The sequence below is a fragment of the Pseudopodoces humilis genome, chromosome 5 (genome assembly GCF_049639895.1).
Source record: "Pseudopodoces humilis isolate 2021_Gansu_Grassland_sample_001 chromosome 5, ASM4963989v1, whole genome shotgun sequence".
In the NCBI taxonomy this organism is placed as follows: Eukaryota; Metazoa; Chordata; class Aves; order Passeriformes; family Paridae; genus Pseudopodoces; species Pseudopodoces humilis.
Genome location: NC_142204.1, coordinates 8,779,845 through 8,804,183, shown reverse-complemented (window position 1 = coordinate 8,804,183; position 24,339 = coordinate 8,779,845). Strand labels below are relative to the sequence as shown.

Below are 24,339 nucleotides of genomic sequence, written 5' to 3'. Positions count from 1 at the left end.
TAGTTTTAACCTGAGCAGTTCTTGGTTTGCCCATGGGTACAGCCTGCTGGCAGGTACGGTGGTCTCCAGCGGAGATGGTGTTGGGCACCAGTGAATTACTGCTCAGGGCTCAGAGCAAACCTGCATGTACGGTGGGTGTATGGAGGGCAAGAGTGAAGATGGGCCTGAGTGCAAGGCCCTGTGTTTCTTTCTGCTGCGCTGTGTGGTCTGCTGCTGAGCCAAGAGTGTCCTACTCGGAGCTGGCTCTGGGGAGGCTGGCAGCCTTCCATGTTGTGTCCCTATGAAATGCTCCAGCAGCTGAAAAAAAACCCCACCAAAATTAATAATTGGGCAGGCCAGGAAAGAGGGGAAAGAGTGTTGTTTCAGTGATGGGAGGTTTCCGGTGGGGCCACAGGGACTCAGTAGGGACGTTCCCAAGTTCCCATAGTGCTGCTTTTCTGTGCTTTCACTGTCTGAAACTGGAAGGTATGAAAGGAACTCCTGAAACAAGGTTCTTCTTTGAGGGGAATTTAGTTATCTCTGCTCTTTCCTGGTTACAGTATGATATTTATGTTTCCAGTGATTTATCCAGCTTCTCTCTTAAGTGTGTTTTTGGGACTAATTTTTCCCTGTACCTTCTGAGTTTCACACTGTTCCTCATAAACTAGGGTCAGTTCCTTGCACAGACCTTCGCAGATACATTTGCACTAGTTTGCTTTCAAGCTGAAGATATAAACTGTCATTTGTTTAGCAAATAAAGATACAAAAGTAGAGATGTGCAGAAGTTTTCATTAGTTGAGAATAAATGTAATTTTTTTCTAAGATATTTTTGCACACTAGCCAGAGTGATGGTCTGCTAAAATAATATTAAAAAATTCTTCATAAAATCATAGTAGAAGTGTGTTCCATTACATTAGTTTAGCAGAAAATTGACATATTTTCTAGTATTGAGATTGAAATAGCATTACCCATTTTCATTCTGCTTCACTTGATTTTTGCTTTACTAAAATGATCTATGAATTGAGCCTGTTGACTAAATGATAGATCAGTAGCTGTACAGATAGTTTCTTTTTATATATCCCTGCCCGCTTGTCTAATGTTTTTACATTACTGAAGGTAATGTGGGAGGCAAATGGATGAGTCTGACTGTGTAATGTAGCAACATTGGAGTGAGAACTTTACAGAAAACATAAACTGAGGAGGGCAACAGAGACTAATTATGAAATTCCTTTTATGCACATGTTCTTGAGTTTGAATAACTAGTATGTATTCAGCCTGCTGGATTAGAAGTCTTTGGCTCTGCATGTGTAGCATAGATGTTGCTCTCAAAATAGGAAAGGAACTCTCCCTCCTTCCACACTATTCCAGATAAAATTGATTCAGTGCTGCATTTTGCTCTTACTGAACCCCTAGTAAAGCATGTTTAGGCTTTATAATTCTGTATAGGCTGAATAGCTCATAGTGTTAGAGATACAAATGCCACACTTCAATAGCCTGTGTGTTGTTTTGCTTCTTGATTGCTAGCTCTAAGAATCATTCACCCCAGACTTTGTAGACTCAAATCCTATGCCAGAATTTGGGTTATAACCTGCAAGATGGTCCTTGCAGGGGCATGCCTTTCTCCATAGTGCATATTTCACTGAGTGTGTGCAGTCTCTCAAGCAGGACAGGCACCCATCTTCTAAACACCATCTTACAAATACAAGCAGAGTCTGAACTACACTTCACAGGGCTTTTCTCAGCCATCCTGCTACTGAAATAAGCCTTTATGTCAGAGGTGGGTTGAAATCACCTGAAGAACAGGCATGGGATTACTTTCTGCTCATTCTGTTAATGCTACTTGGAATATGTATAGCACCTATCACCTGTACAGTTCCCACAGGTGTTTTGTTGCAAGTGCTTAGGTGTTGGGATTTCATACCTACCTACTTGAAAATTCATCCTTGGGACACAATGTTTTCTCTTGCTTTCCAGCTTTGCTCTCCCTGACTTTCATGGGGGTCTGTTTGAACTCTGGAAAACTGGGAGAGAAGAGGAGAGGGAAGAAGCTTTGTGTTACATGTTCTTCTAATGCCATCATACCCAGAAGTGCCTTTCCAAACTAAGAGAATTTAGGTAGAGGCCTCTTACTCAGAACAGTTGGGAAGCAAACAGAATAAGCTTCAGCTTGGTTTCCACAAAGATACTCATAAATGTTTGCCAATTTTTAAGCAAGAAGAGAAACTACTGCAGTGGAGTATAGCAGTAATCTTAGTGCATTGGATTGACACAGTTTTTGTTTCTAATAACTTTCAAAATATGCAATAGACTGACTGAATCCAGATCCGCAGAAGGCAGGTGGTGTCACCACTTTAGGAGGACTCCCTCCACCTTTCAGAAGACCTTGTGTTTAAGGTAGGTGTGCTCCAAACTGAGGATAGGCTATGAAAGACTCTCTTCCCATAGTCTGCATCTGGAGTTCTGCATTGATGGTCTCTTCTCCTAGCCAGAGGACCCCAAGCCTTCTTCCCTTTTCTCCCAGTCTACTCCCACGTCATTTCGGTTTCCTGAAAGATTTCCAGCTTTTACGCAGTGGGTGTTGAGAGGCCTTAGTGAAGAAGGGTAATCTCCAGCAAGTGGTCTGTAAATTCATAGTCCTGTGTCTCAGGAAGACAGGGGCAGCTGAAGGCAGATGTGCACCATCCTTATGAGAGATGGTAAACTTCATGTTCTCCTGGCTAGTAGGAAACTTAAAATGAAGTCTAATAAAGCTAAGAGAGCTGCTTGTACTTGTATTATCTGCTGCTACCTTGTTTGTTTCTCAAAATCTCACTTTTTATTTTGGTTTTTCTTGCATGTAACTTTTCAGTTGAATAGGTGTGATTTTCCTGGTTGGTGAAGTCTCTTGTCCAGCCACTGAAAATCCCTGACTTCTCATGACTGACACAGTGTGGGCATGCTGTCAGCTTCTCTGTTCTGCTTGTTAGATTATTCAGAATGTTAGAGATAGAATGCCACACTTTTAAAACCATAGATACAGATCCATGGGTGGTTACCATCCAGGTGACAAAGCCTACTTCCTCAGTGCAGCTCATTTTGCTGTTTGTTGGGATTTCCAGGTAGACCTATTTGAAGATGCCTGAAAAATTTGCCTATCCAGCCCAGACATGATTGTATGAGTAGTCCATTTATTGCCTGTTTCCTGTCTAAATATTACTGAAATTTATCTCCTTCAAAAAAAAACAAACTAAAAAAACAGGGATAAAAAAGAACAGGAGTACAAGTTCAAATCTTTTTTGAACAAGATTTGTCAGGACAGCAAAAGAACGTGATGAAACACTGATTAACTATTACTTGTCATTGGACGTTTTCCCAATATACTGTTTCCATGAAGAGACACACATCTTTACAGCCCCTCAAATTTACAGGATTTGAATATTTTTCTGCAACTGAAGCTTGCATGACTTGCCAGCTCTCCTGCAGGCATGACCTGTTGTGAAATGAGGAAATGTGTAATGCGTTTGTCTCTACTGCCTCATGTATGGTTAAACCTATAGAAAGCTGTTGAGGAAGCACAGGCATGCTGCTCCTTTGACAGCCTTCAGCAAATACAAGCTATTAATGACCGTTGCCTTTCATGGGCAAAACCAGTCCTGGCAATTGCTTTGTGCACTTTATTTCATGGTGTAACAAGCAAGCACATTAGCTATTTTTATTCAAACCCCCAGACATAAGCCAGGATGGCAAAGTTGCTATGAAATGTCTACATAGCTAAGTGAAAATACAGTTGCTGCTTAACACTAAGTTTTTTTCTTTCACTTACACAATATTGAGGGTTCAACCAATGATCATCTAATCTTTCTAACTGAGTCATGGTGAGGATTTTGAAGATTTAGCATTAAAATAGGCAGAATGTTCTTTTCAGTCACTGACTTTGTCTACTGTTTAAGTCAGCAATAAGGAGGTAACACAGTAGGGGAGGTGGGTGGGAAGAAGGGACTGCTTCACGGTAAAGGTTCAGGTCTTGGCCTTTCAGAAGACTTTGGGACTACCTCTTTTGAGTGTGCTGCTTAGTGGCAGACACAGAAAAAATCTGAGTACAGTGACACTGTCAGCAAATGCTGGCTTAGAGAGATGAGTCGTTTAGGGAATTTTTAAAAGCTGCCAAGCCCTTTGATGGTGGTTTTCCCACTCTTTAAATTATATATTTTCCTTTCCCCTGAAGAGGCTGTCTACTTTGACAGCCTCTTCAGAAAAATGGCTTTGATGATTTCATCATAGAATGATGAAAATTAAAAAAAAGGTAAGAATGTGTTGATGATTTAAATATTTCAGTATTTCAAAGATTAACTTGGGAGGAATGTTGGGCATATAAGTTTTTTTGTATGTACATGCTCAGCATATATATATATATATATATATATATATATATATATATATACACATACACACCTCAGTATTGACATGTGATCTGCAGTTCAATTTTGGTTTAAGAAGAAAACAAACCTTTCAGTGTAAGGTAGATGTTAGAGATCCTAAGGAAAAAAGAGTCATTACCTAGTATGCTTTTTCCCTGACCTAGGACCTGCCTGATACTGGAGTAGATCTAGTAGTAGCATTTTTATGTATCTTTGCTTAACTGAATTACTAAGTGCACTTAGAAAAATCTGCTTATTATATCCACCAAAGTAAGGCATTTCTCTTGAGTGCTTGTATTTGGCTCAGCTTATGGTACTGCTTTTCTGTACAGTCATACCTTATGCTTACTTAGCTATTTATTCTTGTTTACCTGTTTTTGTAATTTATGTAGCAAAATGAAAATATATAAGCCTAAATTCCTCCTTGAAATATCTCTCCCTTTCAAATGTCAATTGTTATACATGAAAGCACAGCTGGAGTAGTCTATCCATTGGCAGAAAATAGTATTACTCTTTCTTTGAGATGAAGTGGAAGGGGTGTTAAGTAGATCAGTTGCTTTGGGACAAGATGTAGATAAAGAAATTGAACCACCAATGTGTAACCACATTCTTCAGCTTCTCCAACAGCAGCAAATTTGGCTTCCTTGAATTCTGCACGTTTTGTTCTAATTTATGTTTAAATGGTTAACTTGAAATGTAGTTCTGTTTTCTGGTGTCTGTAGACAGAGCTGTGATCCTTCTGCTTTTACTTAAAATGCAGTTAAATTGCACTACAGCGGAAAAATACTCAGGCTTATCACTTTCTCAAGCTGAAGTTTCAAACAGTTTATCCAGTTTCAAAAGCTGCGTGTTATGAAGGTCAGGTTTTGTCATAATGAAAATACTAGAAAAGGAGGATGTATGTAAGGAACAGAAGTGGAGAGAGAGAAAGGACAGGGCAAAATAGAAAGAAGAGATATTGATCAGATGTTGAGAAGATATACCTATGTGGGTTAAATAAAGGAAAAAGAAAACAAGGTAGACTCAACAGAGATTAAAAGTATTTTTATGAAGGAAGAAAAGTTCTCTACTAGTCGCACATGAAAATGACATTTCATTTAAATCACAGAAACTGTAGTTCTGATGTCTGTTCTGTCTGACAACAGAATAGGATCATTCCACTTTGGTTGCTCATGCTAGGCTTGTAGGAGTAGATAACAGAAGAGTTATTTTCTGTGTGCATGAGGAGAAGTCTTTTTGATAGGCTGTCTAAATATAATGACAAGTTATAGGAAGTACAGGGAAAGGTGTAATTTCTAATAGGTTCGTAGTAGTTAAGTACTGTTTGAGCATCTAGAAAATATCTTCTGAAGATTGTTAAATAGTTTTTTTGATTTATAATTCATGTAATTGAAGATGCACCTTAAAAACTAGAAATGTTGGGTGAGATTATAAGGTGGCTTTTGAGAAAGTAACATTGTGTGCGTTTGTGTATTTGGTCTTTTTCACTAGGAATTTTTAAATATTTAAGAATGAGTTGATTTCAAAGCTTTTTATTATAGACCATATCTTGAAAAAAATTTTTAAGGTTCAGAGGCTAAGCTTCAAAAAACATGCTCCTGAGTCCACATAATGACATGTCTTTCAGTGCAACTGAGAGGATGGAAAGAAGTGTGGAAAATTATCTGTCTGAATACTTCTATTGTGGGTTGCTGTTTTTCTTCGTGCTGTTAGTAATTTATTGTTGGCTTTTTTAAGATCTGGTAGGTATGGAGTTATTCTAGACAGAAGAGAAACTTATATTAAAGAAAAAAGTTGGTGAATTTTGTGTTTACTTCTAGAATATGTTGAGTACTGGAGGCTGATATCCTCTAAATACATTGTAGGTACAAATGTGCCAGCTACCCCAGGCCCTTGCTGTTTGTCTTCTAACATTTTGGGGTTATGTTAAATGCTGCTGTTGGTGGGAGTGCTTTGTAAGTACAAGTAGTCAGTGCCCCAAGGAGCCTTAACCTAAATACACAAAGCAGAAGAACAGCAGCTAAAGACTATTGACAAAGTGTCTTTTTCCAGCTGTGCATGTAGAAAAGGTTACCATGTCTGGCAGCTTGACCCAGTCCCTTTGCCTGTAGCTGCTGCCCTAAGCCTGCTGCTTAAGGTAGTTTGTGTGACTGTTCATACTTTATTTGAGGCCAAATTGGGGAATAAACTCACAAGTAGCCTATTTTCTTTGTGTTTGGTTTGAAGCAGACCAGAAAGCCATCATACTGTTTGCTCCATAGACTCCAGGAAGTTGTTTGCTCCATGCCAGACCTTAAATTACCTGCCTTCTTAAAATCTTAGAAGGAAAATACTTTGTAGACTGTCTTTTCCTTTCTTCTGTGTTCTGCCGAACTGGCTATTACCCTTGTTGTCCAAAAGAAGTGGGTTCAGTCACAGTAAAAGTGGAATTGGAGGACATTAGCATGGATCTGCTGAAAGTAGTGGAGCTCTCACGTGAGGATGACACAGAGTGCATTTCTGTGGCAGGTAACACCAAAGCCTTGCAGGTACTGAGATTCTTTCTTGTCGTCCCAACCACTGTCTTTTCAAACTCACTCTTTTAATGGCTGTCAGGATCCCACAATGAGCCAGAGCTGGGAACTAGAAATGCCTGGAGATTGTTTGGCTGTGTTTTACTGCTGGATTTGTTTATTCTACTTGCTTGTACAGTCGGTTTGTGACTGATGTAGCTCTTCGAGTCAACTTGCTGGATTAACATGTGGGCTGGCATGAGGGACTTGGGTGCTCACTGGTGGCCCTGACTTTACTTGTTTTAAGCTGCCATGGAATGTACCCCCTCAAGCTTGTCTTCTGCAGAGGCAGCAAGGAGTATATTCATGACATGGACTTATCCACTGGAAACCAAGGCTGAAGCCATTGATTCAGGTTATTGAGCTGGTTGCTTTTTGTTTGCCACTGTGCATTCAAGTTGGCGTGGCTTGGCTTCCCAGGGCTCTAGGAGCTTTGTGCTCCATTGGAAACTCGTCTGCCACCTGACAAGTTTAGAGCTTGGGTTCTGTCAGGATGCTTTTGCTCTAAAGCAGAGCCAGGACATAGACATATAGGTACGTGTGTTTTCATATATACACCCACATACAAACCATGTGCATGAACATGCACATGTGTATATATACCTGTATACTGTCTGCAGAGCAGCTTCTATCTTAAAAAGCTTTCATTCAATGTGACTTTATATTTGGTTATTTTGATGGCTTATATTATAAGAAAAGCAATTAATTAGCTAGCAGAACAAAATAGTCTTGCAGATGATAAGGCTTCTTAGGCTCTTTCTAGGAATAATGAATTGAGAAAATCTGGTCTTCATGTAGTAGGTAGTTTTAGTTGTCATAGTTATCTGAAGAAGGCAGGTAAATTTTGTGCATTTGATAGGTTATGGTGTATCTGATCAGAAATCACAAGCATATTCATTCCTTGGTCTTTCAAAGGAAAGTGAAATAAAAACCTTTTCCTACTGGAAACTTGAAAGCATTTCTATTATACTTATTTGGTAAAATGAAAAAATCTCTTCTGCTTTGAGAATGGATAGCTAGTAATGTCTATTCATTTTTTACCCTGTTTTTTTCCTTCTCATATTAACTTAAATGGTGCCAGTGTGTTCAGAGTTGTTATTTTTCTCACTTGTTAATAGCTTCTGTCATCTCTGCCCATTGCTCTGGGGGAAGTGTTGATTAAACCTACAACTTCATTTAACACTCCCATTCCTTTTCAAGTGATAATGTCTGATTTCTTTTTAATCCTATTGCTGTATTTTTATATAGTTTTAATCTCAGTTGTTTGGGCGTTTTGAGTGTTCCTTACCTTTACTCTAAGTAATAGCATGGTGATACCAGGACCATGTTCTTGGAGTCCTACCTGGAGTAAAAGGGTTCTGCAGGTTCAGCTGGAGCTCTGCAGAGCTCCTGGTGCTGTATGGCACTGCTGTAATGGGATGGCATCCATACTGGGAGAGATGGTGTTGCAGAGGATCGTGTGCAGATGGGAATCAAGAACATCCTACTGGTGAACCTGCCATCCCTACAACACATTGGGGCTCGTCAAGTTACTGGTGACATTTTGTCAGCTGAGGGCTTTTGTCATTCAGGGAAGACACTTTTTTTTTTTTTTTTTTTTTTTTTTCCCTCTGCCAAACCACTCATTCTGCTGACTTGTGGCAAATTTGCATGTGGGTTTGTGTAAGCAAGACAGCTGAAGTAGCTTGTCTGTCATGTCAGCACAGCTCTGCTCTTCAGCCAGGTGCAAATCTAAAGTGGTTAATTCCCAATGGCTTCATCCATTGTTGTTACTATCAACAGACACATCAATTTGGGTTTTTTTTTCCCCTCTACTACTCCTCTGAGGGTTTTTTCCCACCTCCTCAGGTAGGAATGGGTACATATGGTTGTAAATAATACATTTATCTTAAAATTTAGGGTTTTTAAAATTTTGCTATAGACTTCAAAGTGAGCTTACTAAAAAGTCTATAAAATCCCTCCAAGCAATGGAGTTGACCTGCATGCTCAAAGACACATGAGCAAATTTAATAGTGGTTTTGGGAGAGAAGGGTGGTTCTGTGTCCTCCCTCATTTCTGGCCATATGCTCCTTTATGCCTGTCATAAGGTGTGGCTACTTTTAAATAACTTGTTCTGGTACTGAAGTTCAGCAATCTTTCTGTCTTTTTCTTCTTTTCTGTCATGTATAGCACTTTCTACAAACACTTTGTACCTGTGCTGGAATAGCTTGCTTTGGTGACCATTACATATTTCTGTTTTATGCTCAACCCTTAAATACTTAATCCCCTCATAAATGTTGAGAACATGGTAGCTTACTCTTAGTTAATCAGTTTTTTCCCCTATTCTTCTGATGTGTCAGTCCTGACTTAATCCATCTTGAACTTACCTTTTGCCAGCACCCTGTGCAGGAGGGGCCCTTGAAAAGAAATGTGTTTTTAATTTCTTAGTTATTATTATTCAGTTACTAATACCAAATTTAATTGCACACTTCAATTTTTGTGCATCAGTTCTTGGGATTTTTCTTATATCTGATATTTTTTGTTCTTCTAGAAGTTTTCTTTCTTTGTTTTTAATTTTTTTCTATCTGCTGTCACTTATACTGGTTTCTGTTTCTTTACCAAGGCTTTGATTCACATTTTTCTGGGATAGGCTCATTTGGCCTGTGTAACCTCATGAAAATGTTACCACTTGAACATAATGACTCTTTTCTTTCATGGCTTCCTGTTACCTTTCCTGGTGAAGTAGTATGTATACCTTCCAGACTCAGCTGGGAGCTAAACACACAGCTTTTCATTTCCTCTCCCTTCTTGAATTGAGGATCTTTTGAACTGACCTGCAGTGTCTTAACCACCATTTCTGAAGCACAGCAGCATGGCAGGGGTTTTGGTAGGAGCTTTTCCAGGAGTGTGATAAACTGATTGTGTTATGGGCACTGTCATTCAGGAGTGGGCTGATGCAAACAGTGACCTGCCTTTCCAACATATTTTAAGATCCTTCTACTGAGGAGCAGAGGAAAAGCTTATTTTCCTATTGCCAGGTAAAGAACAAACATGGAACAAAAAATGTCCCTTGGCATGACCTACAGTGGTTCAATGGCTAAATTGAAATGTAGGTTCTCCATCAAATTAAATTCCTCTTGTGCTTGGCATGGTATTCCCCTTATTTCCTTCTCTAAACAGAATTGGCTGGACTCTTCCCCCTTTTCCACAGTAACTGTGTGATTCCTTGTTTAGTTTGTGGGAATTGCAAGAGCTCTGATGTTTTTCTGAATTAAAGATGCCAGATTCGTAGTGATTTCTTCCTCCTTCCTGTTGTTCCTTCCCTCATGGACTCTGCTGGGAGTTGGATTTTTCTTATTTTCCCCTAGGAGAAGACTTTCCCTTACAAGTTTTCATGGTAACTTACAGTTCATTGTGTACAGAGGGCTTCAGTTGACTTCAGTGCCATTTTACCAATGGAACTAAGGAAAGCTGGGCTACTGAGAGTACACACTCTGCTTCTGTGTCAGCTGTGTTCATTTCATTTGGGGAGCTTGATTCTCTAAATTCCTTCTGGATAGGTTTCCATTTTGAGACACCCTCTGTCCGGAATGACATGGCATCTCTGCAGCCACAAAATTGTTATGAAAAGCTGAACACAGAGACCTTGCTATCAAAATACTTGTTTCTTCATCTTGTTTTGATCACTGTTGTGACATGGAATGATTAAGAAGCTTCACTCCAAAAGTAGAGAAAAGGTATTGGAGCTTGCATCTTTTTTTTTTTCTGCAAAATAGTGCTGTTTTGAGACCAAATTATTCAAAAACAAGTTGTAATGAAAATATCCTAGAATCCTCAGCTTTAGCTTGGTTCTACCTAATACTTGGTAGAACTCTGAAGTGGTAAATAACTTGGTTATGTTCTTCATTGAGTACTAATCTTGTTTGCTTTGGCATCTAAAACCAAAGATACAGCTTATTTTTACTCAGTGTACACTTTTTTTTTTTTTGAGTATTCCTTCCATGTAGTATTAAAGAGATTTATTACAGAACCCAGGAGGCCAGTCACAGACCATGGACTACTATGTTTGGTGGTCCCAGAGGCGAAGTCTTCACCTAGGCGGTTCTAGTCAGCACAAATAGTTTTGGTACTGGTCCCAATGTCCTTGTAGACAGTTCAGCAGATAGTGGTTTGGAAGGAGTGTGACACAGGTCTCATGTTGCTTAAGAAGAAAATAAAGATGCATCTGGTCAAAGAATAGATCTGAAAAATTACATTTGCTGCAGTGTGTAGCTGTAAGCAGCATAGTGAAGGCGAACAGAAACACTACTGTGCTACTGGAGAAGAGACCATGAGTCTAGGTGGGCATTTTCATCCTTCTGTGTGGTTTGAAGTATCTTAGGATGAAGTAGAAAAAGGAGAAGAACTCTAACTTCATTGTAGAAGTGTGATGAGAAATCAATCACATAAGATGGTGTAAGAGAAGAAAATTGAAAAAGGGAAGCCTGTTGGCTGTAGCAGGTAGCTGAATTCTTTCAGGAGGGTACTGGAATTTTTTTAAACATGCACTGACTTGATTTGAAGGTGAAACCATTACCTAGTGCTGCATTTTTCTAGACTGGCTGTCAGTTAATCATGTTTTCTTTCTGTCACTGCTTTTATTGCAATGTGTGGTAGTTAAAATCCAGGAGAAAGTGAAATGACAAGTTGCCTGTCTTTTCATTTACTTCTGTTAAAAACATTGTTGTTGATGATGCCAACAGTTGACATGCACAAGATGACATTTTCAAAGTAAGTCTTTAACAAATAAACCCACATTTTTTTTTGTAACTTCTGGTGTAAATACCTGTCTTTCTGCTTTTTCTCTTGTGACTCTATTACAGCCAGTACTGGTTTTCTTAATGTGTGATTAGGTTTGCTGTAGAGGTTTTAACAGAACTGAATTTTGAGATACCAGTCTAAGATGAGATGAGCTATCAAGGTGATTGGTTTACACCTGATGGATCCTGACAATCCCTAAAACATTTCATGTTAACTTGCTCTCTATCAGGACAAATCCCTTGACCACTGTTGTTGCTGTGTTATCTTGGGAACTTAGTGCACATGGTGTATATTGAATGGAGATTTATTTTCAGGATGTTGGTTTTCTTAGAAAACTCAAAGCTACAACAATGGCCAAGTCTTCTGATCGAACTTTCAGATTTCACTGTGTCTTTTCAGACATATTTTACCAATATGTAATGCTGGGTGTTCACTGAACTGGTCGTATATGATGCCACAGATTTATTTCTCTCTTAGTGAGGATGTCATCCTCAAACAGTTTAGCTATATTTATAGTTTTATAGCAGATAAAAGAACTCCTCTGGATTAAAAAAATTAAAATCAAATCACAGTTGATCATGATGACAATGCAAATAGGGTAACAAAATTACCAGACCTTCCAGGAGGCTTAATCTCTTGTTCTCTACGGTTTAGTTGAAACCTGTGAATCATGAAAGGTGGCCCAGCATTGCTCTTCTTCATAATTATTTAACTTTAAGATTTTCTTAATTATTGTGAGATAATCAGAAGATGCCTGTCTCAGCAAACCTGATGGCACTGTTACCTCCAGGCTGCTCTCTCTGTGAAGTTCCAAATGTTTCTGCCATGGTGGATGCATCACCATTCCTGCTTGGGGCATCAGTCGTCTAGAGTTGGATTTTGCAATTTTGTCTGTGTCTGAAACTGCTGGTAATCTAATTACTGGGTTCAGACAGTGAACTTGCTCCTTAGAAAAGCTTTCTCAGGGATAGACCTGAATGCATTTGAATGTCTGAAAAATGCAGGGGTTGGGTGGAGTACCATGGGAATTGCTTTTAGCCTTGCTGGATGTATATATGGCCTGTGAAAGGCCTCAGGAGGATTTGACCATGCCTTAAAAATACAAAAAGAAGGCACCCATATTTAAATTCTTAGTCTGCTCTTCTGTGATTATTTATCCCTAAAAAGAAACATGAATTCTAAGTCAGTAAATATTCCACTTGATGTCAGTTGTTACCTAGTCTGTTCATTGCCCTGTCTGGGAGCCACTGCTTTAAGTCATAGGTGTTACATGCAGCAGTAGGTGCCATTTGTACTGGAGCAGCCATTTTACTGCACATCTCTATCTTTGTTGAGTTGGGACAGGGTGAGTGTTTTTTCAGATGTTGTTCTTGGAGCTGGTGAACATTGTTTATTCCTTTTGGAAGAAATATCTCAAATGCTTTTAAGTAGCTCATGCAGAGAAAGATCATGCTTTTTCTGTGGTTACAAGCTCAGGTACTGGTAGCAAAGGTATTTTCATTGGGCAGGCAGAAAGAGAAGCTGATGTTCCTGGGTAGGTCTGTACTACTTAAATTGCTATCTCAAGTAGGGCAGTTTCCCTGGGGAGTCCTTTTCTTGTTTGTGAGTGGCTAAAGGTACAGCAAATGAGTTTCTTCCCTGCTGCTTTCTTCAGACCAATCTACCTGAAGCAGAATTGCTCTGGCTCTAAAGTTGTCATTAAGCTTCCTAAGAATACTTTTATTAATTGGAATAGTTTGTACAGTTTGACAAGATTAGCAAAGCATGGAGAACACTTGCTACTGTTAGTTTTTTCTTTTAATGACAAAGTTCTTTGGATTTGGCACAGTCTGTCTGCTGCAAACTTCTGAAGTACAGTGAGGGCTTGGCAAGCAGTACCGGAGTACTGGCAGGAGGATGTTTGGGCCAAGGACTTGTTGCCAAGCTCTTACCTTTTTGCATAAGATTTTCTTTAACAGGAATGCAAAGGAGATGGCATTGTGGTTAAATAATTATTCCTTGATTGAGTGAACAGCCCCGAGGAAGGTACTCATGTAATGAGCGTCCCTACTGTGCTGTGTAAGAACAAGGATGCTCTGCTGAGAATCTGAGCAATCATCACGCTGGGGCTGGCTCATACCTGACTCTACAGACCTGTGATGAAAGGCACTATTGACTTGAATTTTATCTCAAACACATCAAAAATCCATGGCAGTCCAGCATATGGGACAATACTGTACTTCAGACTGTGCAGCAGGACTTTGGACCTTCATGCCCAGGCACCATCCATTTGTACAAGTGGAGTGGGAATTCTGTGTGGCCAAGTTCCCTTTTCCCATCCAAGCAGTGTATACTTTGTTTAAAGCCAAAGGTGTATCACATGGGCAACACTGTACATTTTATAGATTAGTATCTGGTGGTTGGGTTCATCTTCTTGGAGCACTAGGGTATTTTTCCTCTCCTTCAGTTATTTCAGCATAGTTCTCACTCAATTCCATACACAGCCCCTGCTGTCTGCAGCAATCTATTTGTGCTAGTGGCAAGCTTGTTTTCCATTCCTTACACGCTTCGTGAATCTGAGCAGAAGTAATAACACAAGCTTAGAGTTCCCTGCTTTGTCCAGTGTTTGGTACTGTAATGGCAGCAACTGCTGAACAAGTCAGTCTGGATGTGGCACTCTGGGACAGTGCAGCTGGATGTGCTCATCCTAGTCCATCTGTCCTACACTGTGGATTGCCATGGAGGAAAGGTTTAGCTTGGGTTTGGAAAGCTCTGTAGCTGTGCCATGAGGTGAGCTTGCACAAATGAACCCTCATTTTTATCAAGGCTGGCTTGAGCACCACACCGGTGGTTTGGCTCAGAGGTAGCTCATGAATCTTAGATTTAAGCATCTCCTCTGCATGCTGTCCCTGCACTGAGGCACACATGGAATATCAGAATAATTTAGCTGCCAAAACCATTTAAAAAAAAACCCTAAAACCTGCAGGCTCTTGCTCTTTCACTAAAATTCACGGATATGGCCTTAAGCATACCTTTGATGCCAGGTGGTCTCCCTGCCAAACCTAAAGCTGATTCTCAGTAAGGTCTTATATGGTTATGCTTTCAACAGAGTGCCAGAAAAACCTTGGCAAGACTGTGCTTTAAGCTGATGGTGAGAACAAGTTTAGGAAGAATGTTTTAGTCCTGGACAGGCATTGTAGCCACAGGTAGCCTAGACACCTTTTCTTCTAGATGTAAGTCAGAGGTTTTATTTATTTTGTCTCTTCCAAGGTAGTGTCATCTACATTAAAACATAGATGTCCTAAAGAATTATTTGTATTTGTGCTTGATTTTTCCCATCTCCCAGGTTGTGGATTACTTGCCTTTGGAAGCACATGCCCCAGGCATTCCTGCTCTGACTTGAGCCCGGTGGTGCGGCTGCAGAGGAAGAAGCCTGAAGAGGGTGGGAGGAGCATTTCACGTTCCCCCCTTTCCTGGTGACCTTCGCTTCTGTGCGTGCACTCAGATCTCTTCCTGCACATTTTGACCCGTGCTAGAATCCTGTCAGAGAGGGCAGTTGCAGTCAGGGATGAAGTCTTTGCTGGAAAAGATTTCTCGCCTTAGTCTGCATATCTGAAATGCTCTTGGTGTTCATTTGTAGAAATTGTCTCCTTTTATTCTGTGGTTCAAAGCACCAGGGTTAATCTTTTCATGCCACTTGGTGTTCCTGGGGAGAACCTAACTGCACACACTATTCCCGGGGGCAAACCTTCCAGCTAACATTTCTTTGCAATTCAAATAAAATTTAAAAAATGAGCAAAATGACCCTAGGTAACAAACATATCAACTACATCTATGTCATGACTTTGTAAATGTAAATGTGCATAATCTCACCTGCTATCTTTGTCAGATGTGCTTAATCTCACCTGCTGTCTTTGTCACTGCTACCTAAGTCAGCCTGGAACTTCAGGAAAAGAAAATTGATTTTACTTTAAAAGACCTAAGTTACTGTCTCCTCATTGTATTGCAAGATGAAACTTCTAGAATTTTGATTGATACACTATGTTTTAAGTTGTATCTGGAAATGGTCAAAGTTTTTCAGTAACCTGGAAAATAGTTTAAAGGGAAGTAATTTTCCTATGGTATTTTTGTCGGGGCGTTTGTTTGGGTGGATATTTATTTGTTTCATTTTTCAGAAATACAAACTTTTTTAAACAGGCTGCAAGAAGAGTTTGTAAGGAGAATGTTTTTTTCAGTTTCACCTGAGTTATTTGGAGAAGACAGGCAAGGTTTCAGGAGCCCAAACTTCACTTAAATCTTGAAAAAAAACACTAGTGAATATAAAGCTAGGTCAAGTGTCAGTTAATAGCAATAAACAACTTTATAATTCATGGAAAAGTTTGTTTATGGGAAAAATCTATCAAAAAACTAGTAACTTCATGATGACGCCAGGATTTTCTTGTCTTGGTATTAACTCCAAGAATTTGGGTGGGGGCAGTGTTCTTTCTTTGAGGCTATCTTTTAGGTTTCTTTCTGTCTTTTATCACATATTTCCAGTGGTGTGACTTCAGCCAAACACTTTCCATAAGGAATATGATTCACTGCATAATTTATTACATGCTTTGGGATGTGCTTTGGACTTCTTTTCCTATTGGGGAAGAGGGACAGGCTGGATGTGGAGATGTTTTGGAAGCCTTGGCTGTTGTTTCTGTGTCACGGTTTGATTCTGCTTCATGTCAGTGTATGTGAGGAAGGGCTCATGCATTCTGGAGTTCATGCCCTCCCTCTCCTTATTGCTTCATATTAACCGCTCTCATAAAAGATATCACCTCTACCTGCAAGACTTGCCTTTTCGTATCCTTAGGCACTTGCAGATGCAGCAGGAACATCAGAGATCTGTTGGATATGCAGTTTTTGTGGACCACATCTGTTTGTTTTCTTTCATAAAGTACCTGGGATTTACTGTGATGCTGGAAATGACTGTGAGGTGATGTACCTTTCCCTGAGACAGAGTGAGATGCTTTTCTAAGCATGTTAAAGGTTCATGCAATAGCATTGTTCCATGAATATGTAATACAGGTTTGAACGTACTGACATGATACTTTAAAATACACAAAAGAAAACCAAATAAAAATGTCTGTAAAAGTTGTGAAACGCAGCCCCATGAATGAGGGAGAGCCTGGGCTAGCATTTTATCTCTCATAGCCCCAGGAGAAATGGTTTAGCTGCATAAAAATAGCTACTTTCTTTCCTCTTTCCCTTCTGCTCCAGTTTAGTGTTTATAGGCAAAGTCTCTGCAGGGAAGAGACTGTGTGCATCTTCACTGTAGTCAATGTTTAGTATACCTATTCAGTGACAGGCACAAATTTGAGTCAGATGGTGAGAATTTGGATTGCTAAGAACAAACTTGCAGATGGCCATTTTTAAACAGTCACCTGGTTTGTGGGGTTTTTTTACCCACCATTGTATTTCTAGAGGGCTTTCCTCTACTCTCACCTAAGAACTTTTTTGCCCTCATCTTAGAATATTTGCACAAAAAAGTGATTGTGCCTCTCTGGGAGAATGTTCCCTGTCCAACCTGGCCTTGGACACTTCCAGGAATGGGGCAGCCACAGCTTCTCTGGGCAACCTGTGCTAGGGCCTCATCACCTTCACAGGGAAAAAAATTCCGTTTCTTCTTAACATCTAATCAACCTATTCTCTTTCAGTTTGAAGCCATTCTCTCTTGTCCTGTCACTACATGCTCTTGTAAAAAGCCCTTCTCTGACTTTCTTGTAGGCCCCCTTCAATTATTGAAATTATTGGGCTGAATTAGTTGAAAACACATGTTTCCCACACCTTTTAATGAGTGGTCGTCTTCTGGATGTTGTGAGGAAGGTGAGGCCTAACGGGAACCTGAATACAGACACATATTCTTAAACTTCCAGTTAGTAAAGTTAGAGAAAACAAAAAAAAATAGAAGAGGAAGAAAAAAACCAAAACCCAAGCTGTGCAGTATTTGACGGGAAGCCAGTGTAATTGCCTTGAAATTGGAGTGGCATGCCTGAGTCAGTGAAGTATGAGCTAAGACCCTGGCAGAAGCCTTTTGCACAAAGGAAGGTTGAGAGAGCCTCTCAGGAAGCCTGTGTGCTGCTAAATGTGGCATGTTTGAACATGAGACTGACATCATTGTGAGTTCATAGTAGTGAAAGAACAAAGTATCAGCCACAAATTAGACTGACCTAATTTTTAAGTCACTTATAAAAACTTACTAGCACAGTATCTTGCTTGTGCAAGCTGTTTATTTCTATCCTAACCTCTGACTACTTGATTTAAACTACAAGTTAACCCTCTAAACTGTTAAAGGAATTGTTCAGGAAGGGGGGGGGGGGGGGGCGGTGGTTTGAGGGTTGCTGCAGACTTCCTTCCTTGGGTCTTTTTTCTACTCTGACCTCAGTTTTCACATAAAGGAAGTGATTAAGGACCACCCATCATATACCTTCATCCTTCAGGATCAGTTTCTGGAGGTAAAAACCTCAGGACTGTTATTAAATCCCAACTCATTCTTATTTGCTGGTCACATGCAGACTGGAAGTCTGTCTGAAAATTGCCAGAACATGTGCCAATGGTATCAGCAGGAATGTATGTAGAATGAGTAAGTCATTATAAAACTAATCAGTATTATTTATTGATGTATCCATGATTGTTGACAAGGAGCTGGTGCTCCTTCCGTTGCTGAATACTTAAGAAATACAAGCATCTTGCAGTTTGCAGATGATAAACTTCTTTCCAAGTATTTTAGTTGGCTCTGCATGCCCTGAAGTTGATCCTTTCTGTTGATGTATTACTTCAGCTATTACAGAAATATATTAAGCTCTCCAAGCTTGGGATTACTTCAACAACAGTCAGTGTCTTTCCAGTTCCCTTTTAAAGAACTGTGTAAAGCAAGACACTCTACAGATTCTGAAGAAATGCAGCATCTTTTTTATAGATTTGTACACAGCTGTGCATGCATTTAAGCACACATCAAATGGGATAATATGGGTGTATTTTAAGGGAGTGTGTTCTGTTTGTCTTTGTTATTAAAGCTTCTGTTATAAACCGAGAGGTTGCTATAATATATTTCTTGTTGACCCTGGTCCTTGAGTAAGATCCCTATGAGATAATAATAACATCATTTACTCCCTCAGTTTGGAATTGTGCATTTTTTCCCTTCAAAATTAAAAAAAACCCTGGTCCTTGGTTCTTGCCCACTACATAAAATGGTGGTCACGTTTTAGCAATTGCTCCTAAGAGGGATTGCTGTATATTGTGGTTAGGTCACTTTTCATCCTCTAAATCAGGCAGGAGCCCCTGAAGGAAACCTACAAGAGATGTTACAAGGGTGTGGAGTGATAGGGCAAAGGGGAATGGCTTCAAGCTCACAGGGCAGGGTGTGTTTAGGTATTAGGAAGAAGTTCTTCCCTGTGAGGGTGGGGAGGCCTCAGCACAGGTTGCCTAAAGAAGTGTGGCTGCCCCATCCCTAGAAGTGTCCAAGGCCAGGTTGTACAGAGCTTGGAGCATAGTGAAAAGCCTAGGATAGTGGAAAGTGTCCCTGCCCGTGGCAGGAGGGTTGAAGTGAAATGTCTTTAAGGTCCCTTCCAACCCAAACCATTCTGTGACTCTGTGATTCTACTTCAGTGGTAATGTTTGTAGTAATGCAGTCGGCACAGCTGGGGAACACAAGTCATCCTCTGCCCTCCTTCTCCCAGTGTACAGATGAATGTGGCTTCTCTTTTCAGCCATGTGGTTACCATGTTAGAAATGTGGCTTTGGCACCGCTGCAGGTCTGGTATAATATGGTTCAAATTTCAAAGAAACATCTGGGATCCTTTGGGAAAGACACACCAGAGCATGTGGCTGGGATCATAGCTCAGTGAGGTACCATGACTCTTGCTTCTGTTCCCAGCTGAGGACCTGTTGGTACCATCTTGTCAATTAAATTAATATTTGAAAACAATTTTAATAAGCATGCCATCATAATTACCTTTGTGGCTACAAATTAGGTATGCAAACATATTCTGTTCTCATACAGAAAACAGAGTGTGAGCTGTCAGTAGTCTTACACCATGGTGAGAGATTTGAGTCACAGTCATCTGGATCTAGGGGTTTGTTAATTTCTGTGCCTCATCTGCGATTCAACCTTCACTACATATCACAGTCTGAACCACTCACTACTCTGAACAGCTCAGAATGGGAGGTCTCTTAGGAGGATTACTGCACCTGTTTAATTTCTGAGAACATATAACAACTTGATTTATTTCTGCCTGTTAATTGAGAGCCATTGCTGTACAGCATACTTCTCAAAGTTTATTTTTCTGTTCCCACTTCAAGATAGTTGGGCCGTACCAAGTTTGTAGACTTGCTGTTTTCTGCCATCTATTCTGCTTCCTTGCCATGTAAATGTCATTTAAGGAGAAACCCAGTTAAGTTTAACTGGTAGGACTGAGCTTACGTATGTATAATGTCAATGTTTTATTTGGCCCAGTCTCCCTTCTGAAGATGCTTCTGCATGCTTTTATTACTATGTAGCATACACTGGTGGCAATATTGATTTTGTTTAGAGCACGCAGAGGGCTTTTAAAATGAGTTTGACAACAGATTTAATGAACACTTCTATTTGGTATTTTTTTTAAGCTTCTAGATATTTCCATGTACAGCTGACAGGACATGCATGCAGTGCAGTAGAGCACTGTATTTTCAAACGCAAACAGGAAGAAACAAAGTATTAATGTTGACAGTTTAAAAAAAAAAGAAGAAAATTCCTTCCAAATTTTCTCATGCCCTGATGTGAAGGGGTTGAATGTGTATCTTGCCTTCCGGGAGAACTGGTGTCATTTCCTCAAATGGGTAAAAGACCAGGACATATTAACCCACGTTGTACCACACCATGCAAGCAGTTTACAAGTCTCTGTTCTTAAAGGAGATTGACTCATTTTAGTAATTCAGTTTAATTTAAGAGAAGAGTTAATAAAAAGTCTGCTGCAAGAAATTCATACCTGCCTTGCCCAGAAGCTATTCTGATTAATTTCCTTAATAATACCATCATTATCCTCTGTCTTTAATCTATCCTAGTCCTTGTTTGATGATTTCAGATCCACCTTCTGTTTATATCATCAAGTGACCACAAAGCAGATCAGAGTTGCCCTTTTTTTAATCTAGTTTTTGGCTCCTTATTTGCAGGGCCATATTATTTGGACGTCTTCCCCTCCAAGGCTCACATTAGGCAGAATGCCTTATGTTTAAAAATTTACCACTATCTGAAGACTCTGAGGTCCCATCTTACCCTCTTCCATGGTAAGCCTTTTAAAGAAGAAGCATGGACTATTAAAACAGCTGTGCTTGATGTTTATTTAGCACTACTCTTTAGAGAACTCCTCTTTTTAATCCCTTTCTCAGCAAAAATATGACTATGTAAAATACAGAAGTCACTGTTTGTGTTGGTCTGCTTGTGTTGAGCTGCAGAACAGGCAGTTCAGAACATGCAGCTTGTGTAGGAGATGGAAACTTTGGCATCATAAAGATGCTGCTATAAAGCACCCATATCATACAAATAGCAAAGAGATGCTGGAATTGCAACAGCTTGAGGATTAATTAATTAGTTCAACACGTTTTTCATTGTGTTACCTTGTTTTCTTTGTGCCTTTGAAAGCTACTATACAGTTGCTGGTAGAGTGTGGCAGGTGTGGAGAATTGGTCACAATTGCATGATCACCATTCCTGGTGACCTTTGCCATTTGGTGTACAGGGCCAAAGTAGCCCTGTTGTGTTTTGTGGAGATAGGCAACTGTCCTTCAGTTTTATTTGGTTTGTGAATTCATGTGTTGTATGCTGTGGTTTTGGATTGGATCTCTTCAGATTTGGATTACATAGATAAGTGAAATAATTTTCTAACTTAATGTAAACTTAATAAATTTTACACCAAATACTTCATACAAGATTAGATTTTTGGGAAAAAGAGGAAGGTAGTGAGGTCCTTAGAGGGATGCTGTCACATTTGACTCTTCCATCTCTCCCTGACTTCTCTCTTGCTCAATTCTCCTCACTCTCTGCCATGGGAGTAACACTCTGTGTGACCTCACTGGTTGGGTTTGTTTAACTGCAGTTTAGGGAAGGCCCTGAGCAAGAAAAGAGGAAAAAAATACTTCAATTTTTAGTTCTGGAAAATAGGAAAAGGTTTTTAAATAAGGCCTGAGGGACTTCTAATTTGCCAGAAGTATGAAGACAAGTTTATATCCTTTGTAATTCACCCTAATTGAAAGGATGTAAATTTCTTTTTCTAAAGTCAGCAGAAAAATCTTCACCTCTTAATGATGAAACTTTTTTTAAAACTTTCTCCTGAGCACAAATAGCTGAAGTTTCCACTTTAAACTTGGGTGGCTCATCCATATTTCACTTAATGGTAATACGGTATCCTCTCTCTCTCTTCCCTTCCTTACCACCAAGATTAAATAGGAGCAGGGGGGGAATATAAAATGTTTCTGAAAATTACAGGAAATGTCTGTTCCTTAAACAGCTTTGCCAGGGAATTTCCAAATGTGCTTAATATTTATGGCTGAAGTTGCAGCAGCTCAGTCTTCTATCATGAGTGGCTCCTGTTCTTAAAATGTGACACCTCCTTCCAGTAAACTGTGTTGAAATTAAGTGTATGCTTTGTTTCTCATCTCCTCTTCAGCAGAATTAATCATGCCCTGTGGTGAAATGAGGACTCTTGGGGGCTGCTTTAAACACTTGATTTAATGTATTTATTAAAGTGGGGAAAACAGAATATATTGTCCTGAGGTGAGAGCTGTTTTATTTTTAAGAACATCAGAGGAGTGTGGCTGGCAGAAGTAGTCATGACATGGCATGGATGGCACAGAGAGGCAGGTATGGTGATGTGAAGACTACCTGACAGCTTTCACAGGGACTTGAGGGAGCTGCACATGAAGCACTGAGGAACAAAAGAGGAGGTGCTTTTTTTCTCTGGACTTTGTTTCTTTGGGCTGTCACAGGGTGGTCTCAGATCATAGCTCCCTGTCTCTAGGCAGAGCCTAATCACTGCTGAGCATTAGTTTAGTGTTAATTTCTGGGATGAGATTAGAAAAGGGGATAGCAACAAATATGACAAGAAAGATGAGTTTTCTTCTTGTTCTCTGTTGCCTTCTGCCACTGGATTATGGGAAGGAGCAAGGGAGGTCTGCAGAGCCGCTTCCTGTGGCTCAGAAAGGAATAAGACTGGAGCAGGCAGAGGGGGGAAAAGCACCCAACCTAATCTTCAGCAGACCTTCTCATTGAGCTCTCTGCCCTGCTACTCTCGCGTACACATGCCTAAATACTAATGATGGGAAGAGAGAGGATCTCCAGCCTGGGTCCTTCCAGGGGAAAACACAGGGTCCCAATCAAGAGATGAGCCTAGAGAGCAAAGCCTATTCTGGGTTGTAACCTCGGTATCTGTCTGAAGGGTTCTCACCCGATATTCTACTGCTGCCATTTGCCTAAAGACAGAGAGGTGACTGATCCCTGTAGTTCTTTTCCTTGTGGGATGCTGTGGGTTTTCAGGCTGTTGACCATAACATGCCTGGGCCTTTGCTGGGGTGGCTCTTCTCAGTTGTCATATCATTTACTCTGTGCTTCAGAGCCACTCCTGGATCTCACAGCAGAGCACTGTTTGGCAATAATTTATTGTCATGGTTTGTATCACAGTGATTAAGGGGAGCTGTCATTTCTTGGCAGCCATGATTTGAATTTTGGGATTAGCTGCCCAGAGGACAGTTTGGAACTGACGCTGATGTGTTTATTTTTGCTTCCTTGTGTAGAAGTTGTAATTTAATTTGCTCCTGTTGGAACAGCAGGTGCTTTGGGTGGAAGTTGTATGGGTATGACTGTGTGTAATGATTGGTGACACTAGTGTTACCAGTTTCCAGTGCTGGCTTTTTTAGAGTGTGGGGAGATAGGCTTAATTACACGAATGTCTTGTTTCATTGGTCTCTGTCCATGCAAAATACAGCTGTATTCACACTTGTGGCAATCTTTCACATTAATACTAGTACTAGATTAGTGCTGATGTGACTGTGAATTTGTTTAATTCCATACAGATGCATCACCTGTTAATGCTGAATTATACATTGGTTGTCTAGCAGTGAGATAGGTCAGAGAGTTTGAAAGGCTCTCCTGGTTGGTTTTTTGTTTGTTGGGGATTTTTAAAGCATCTCTAACTTTTGTTTTTAAAATTTCAATTTAAAGATAGTAGAGGCATTTATTCCTTTTTCTTTCAGAAAATCAGTGTAGTCCAACTTTCTGTTTTGGACCCATTCCATGTAAATGAATATCAGCATTCATAAATAACCTCTCACCTAGGTTTTCCTGTGTTTGGGGGAGTTGTACAGCAAATGACTGCACTGAAAGTGTAAAATCCATTTCCTGGTTTGGCTTGGGGGGGTGTTTGTCTGGGTTTTTTTGGTGCTTTTTAATCTTGTAATAAGGATTTTATTATTATTAATATTATTATTTTCCTGTGTTTAGGTAATTCCTTCTGCTGGCCTTTGTATGTGGACCACATTCAGTCCTGTTCAGCCCATATAAGTTGTAACTTAAATGTAGGTGAGTAACAGTGTTTGACATGAAATACTAATGCATTCATAAAAAATTCATACTCCAGAATTTTCAGTTGCTTT

At 39.9% G+C, this 24,339-nt stretch overlaps 1 protein-coding gene across 10 annotated transcripts in view; it reads left to right on the top strand.

Moving 5' to 3' along the window:
* DUSP16 (dual specificity phosphatase 16) overlaps window positions 1-24,339 on the top strand; it is a 62,912-nt gene that overhangs the window by 3,910 nt on the left and 34,663 nt on the right. For 4 of the 10 annotated variants that reach the window (XM_014256038.2, XM_005527005.3, XM_014256042.2 and 1 more), the window contains exon 2: window positions 24,188-24,265. The gene's annotated coding sequence lies outside the window, so the exon portion shown is untranslated. Of the gene's footprint in view, window positions 1-15,032; window positions 15,178-20,866; window positions 20,981-24,187; window positions 24,266-24,339 lie in introns of all 10 variants that reach the window. The other 6 variants (XM_014256043.2, XM_014256040.2, XM_088055577.1 and 3 more) reach the window with 5 other exon arrangements.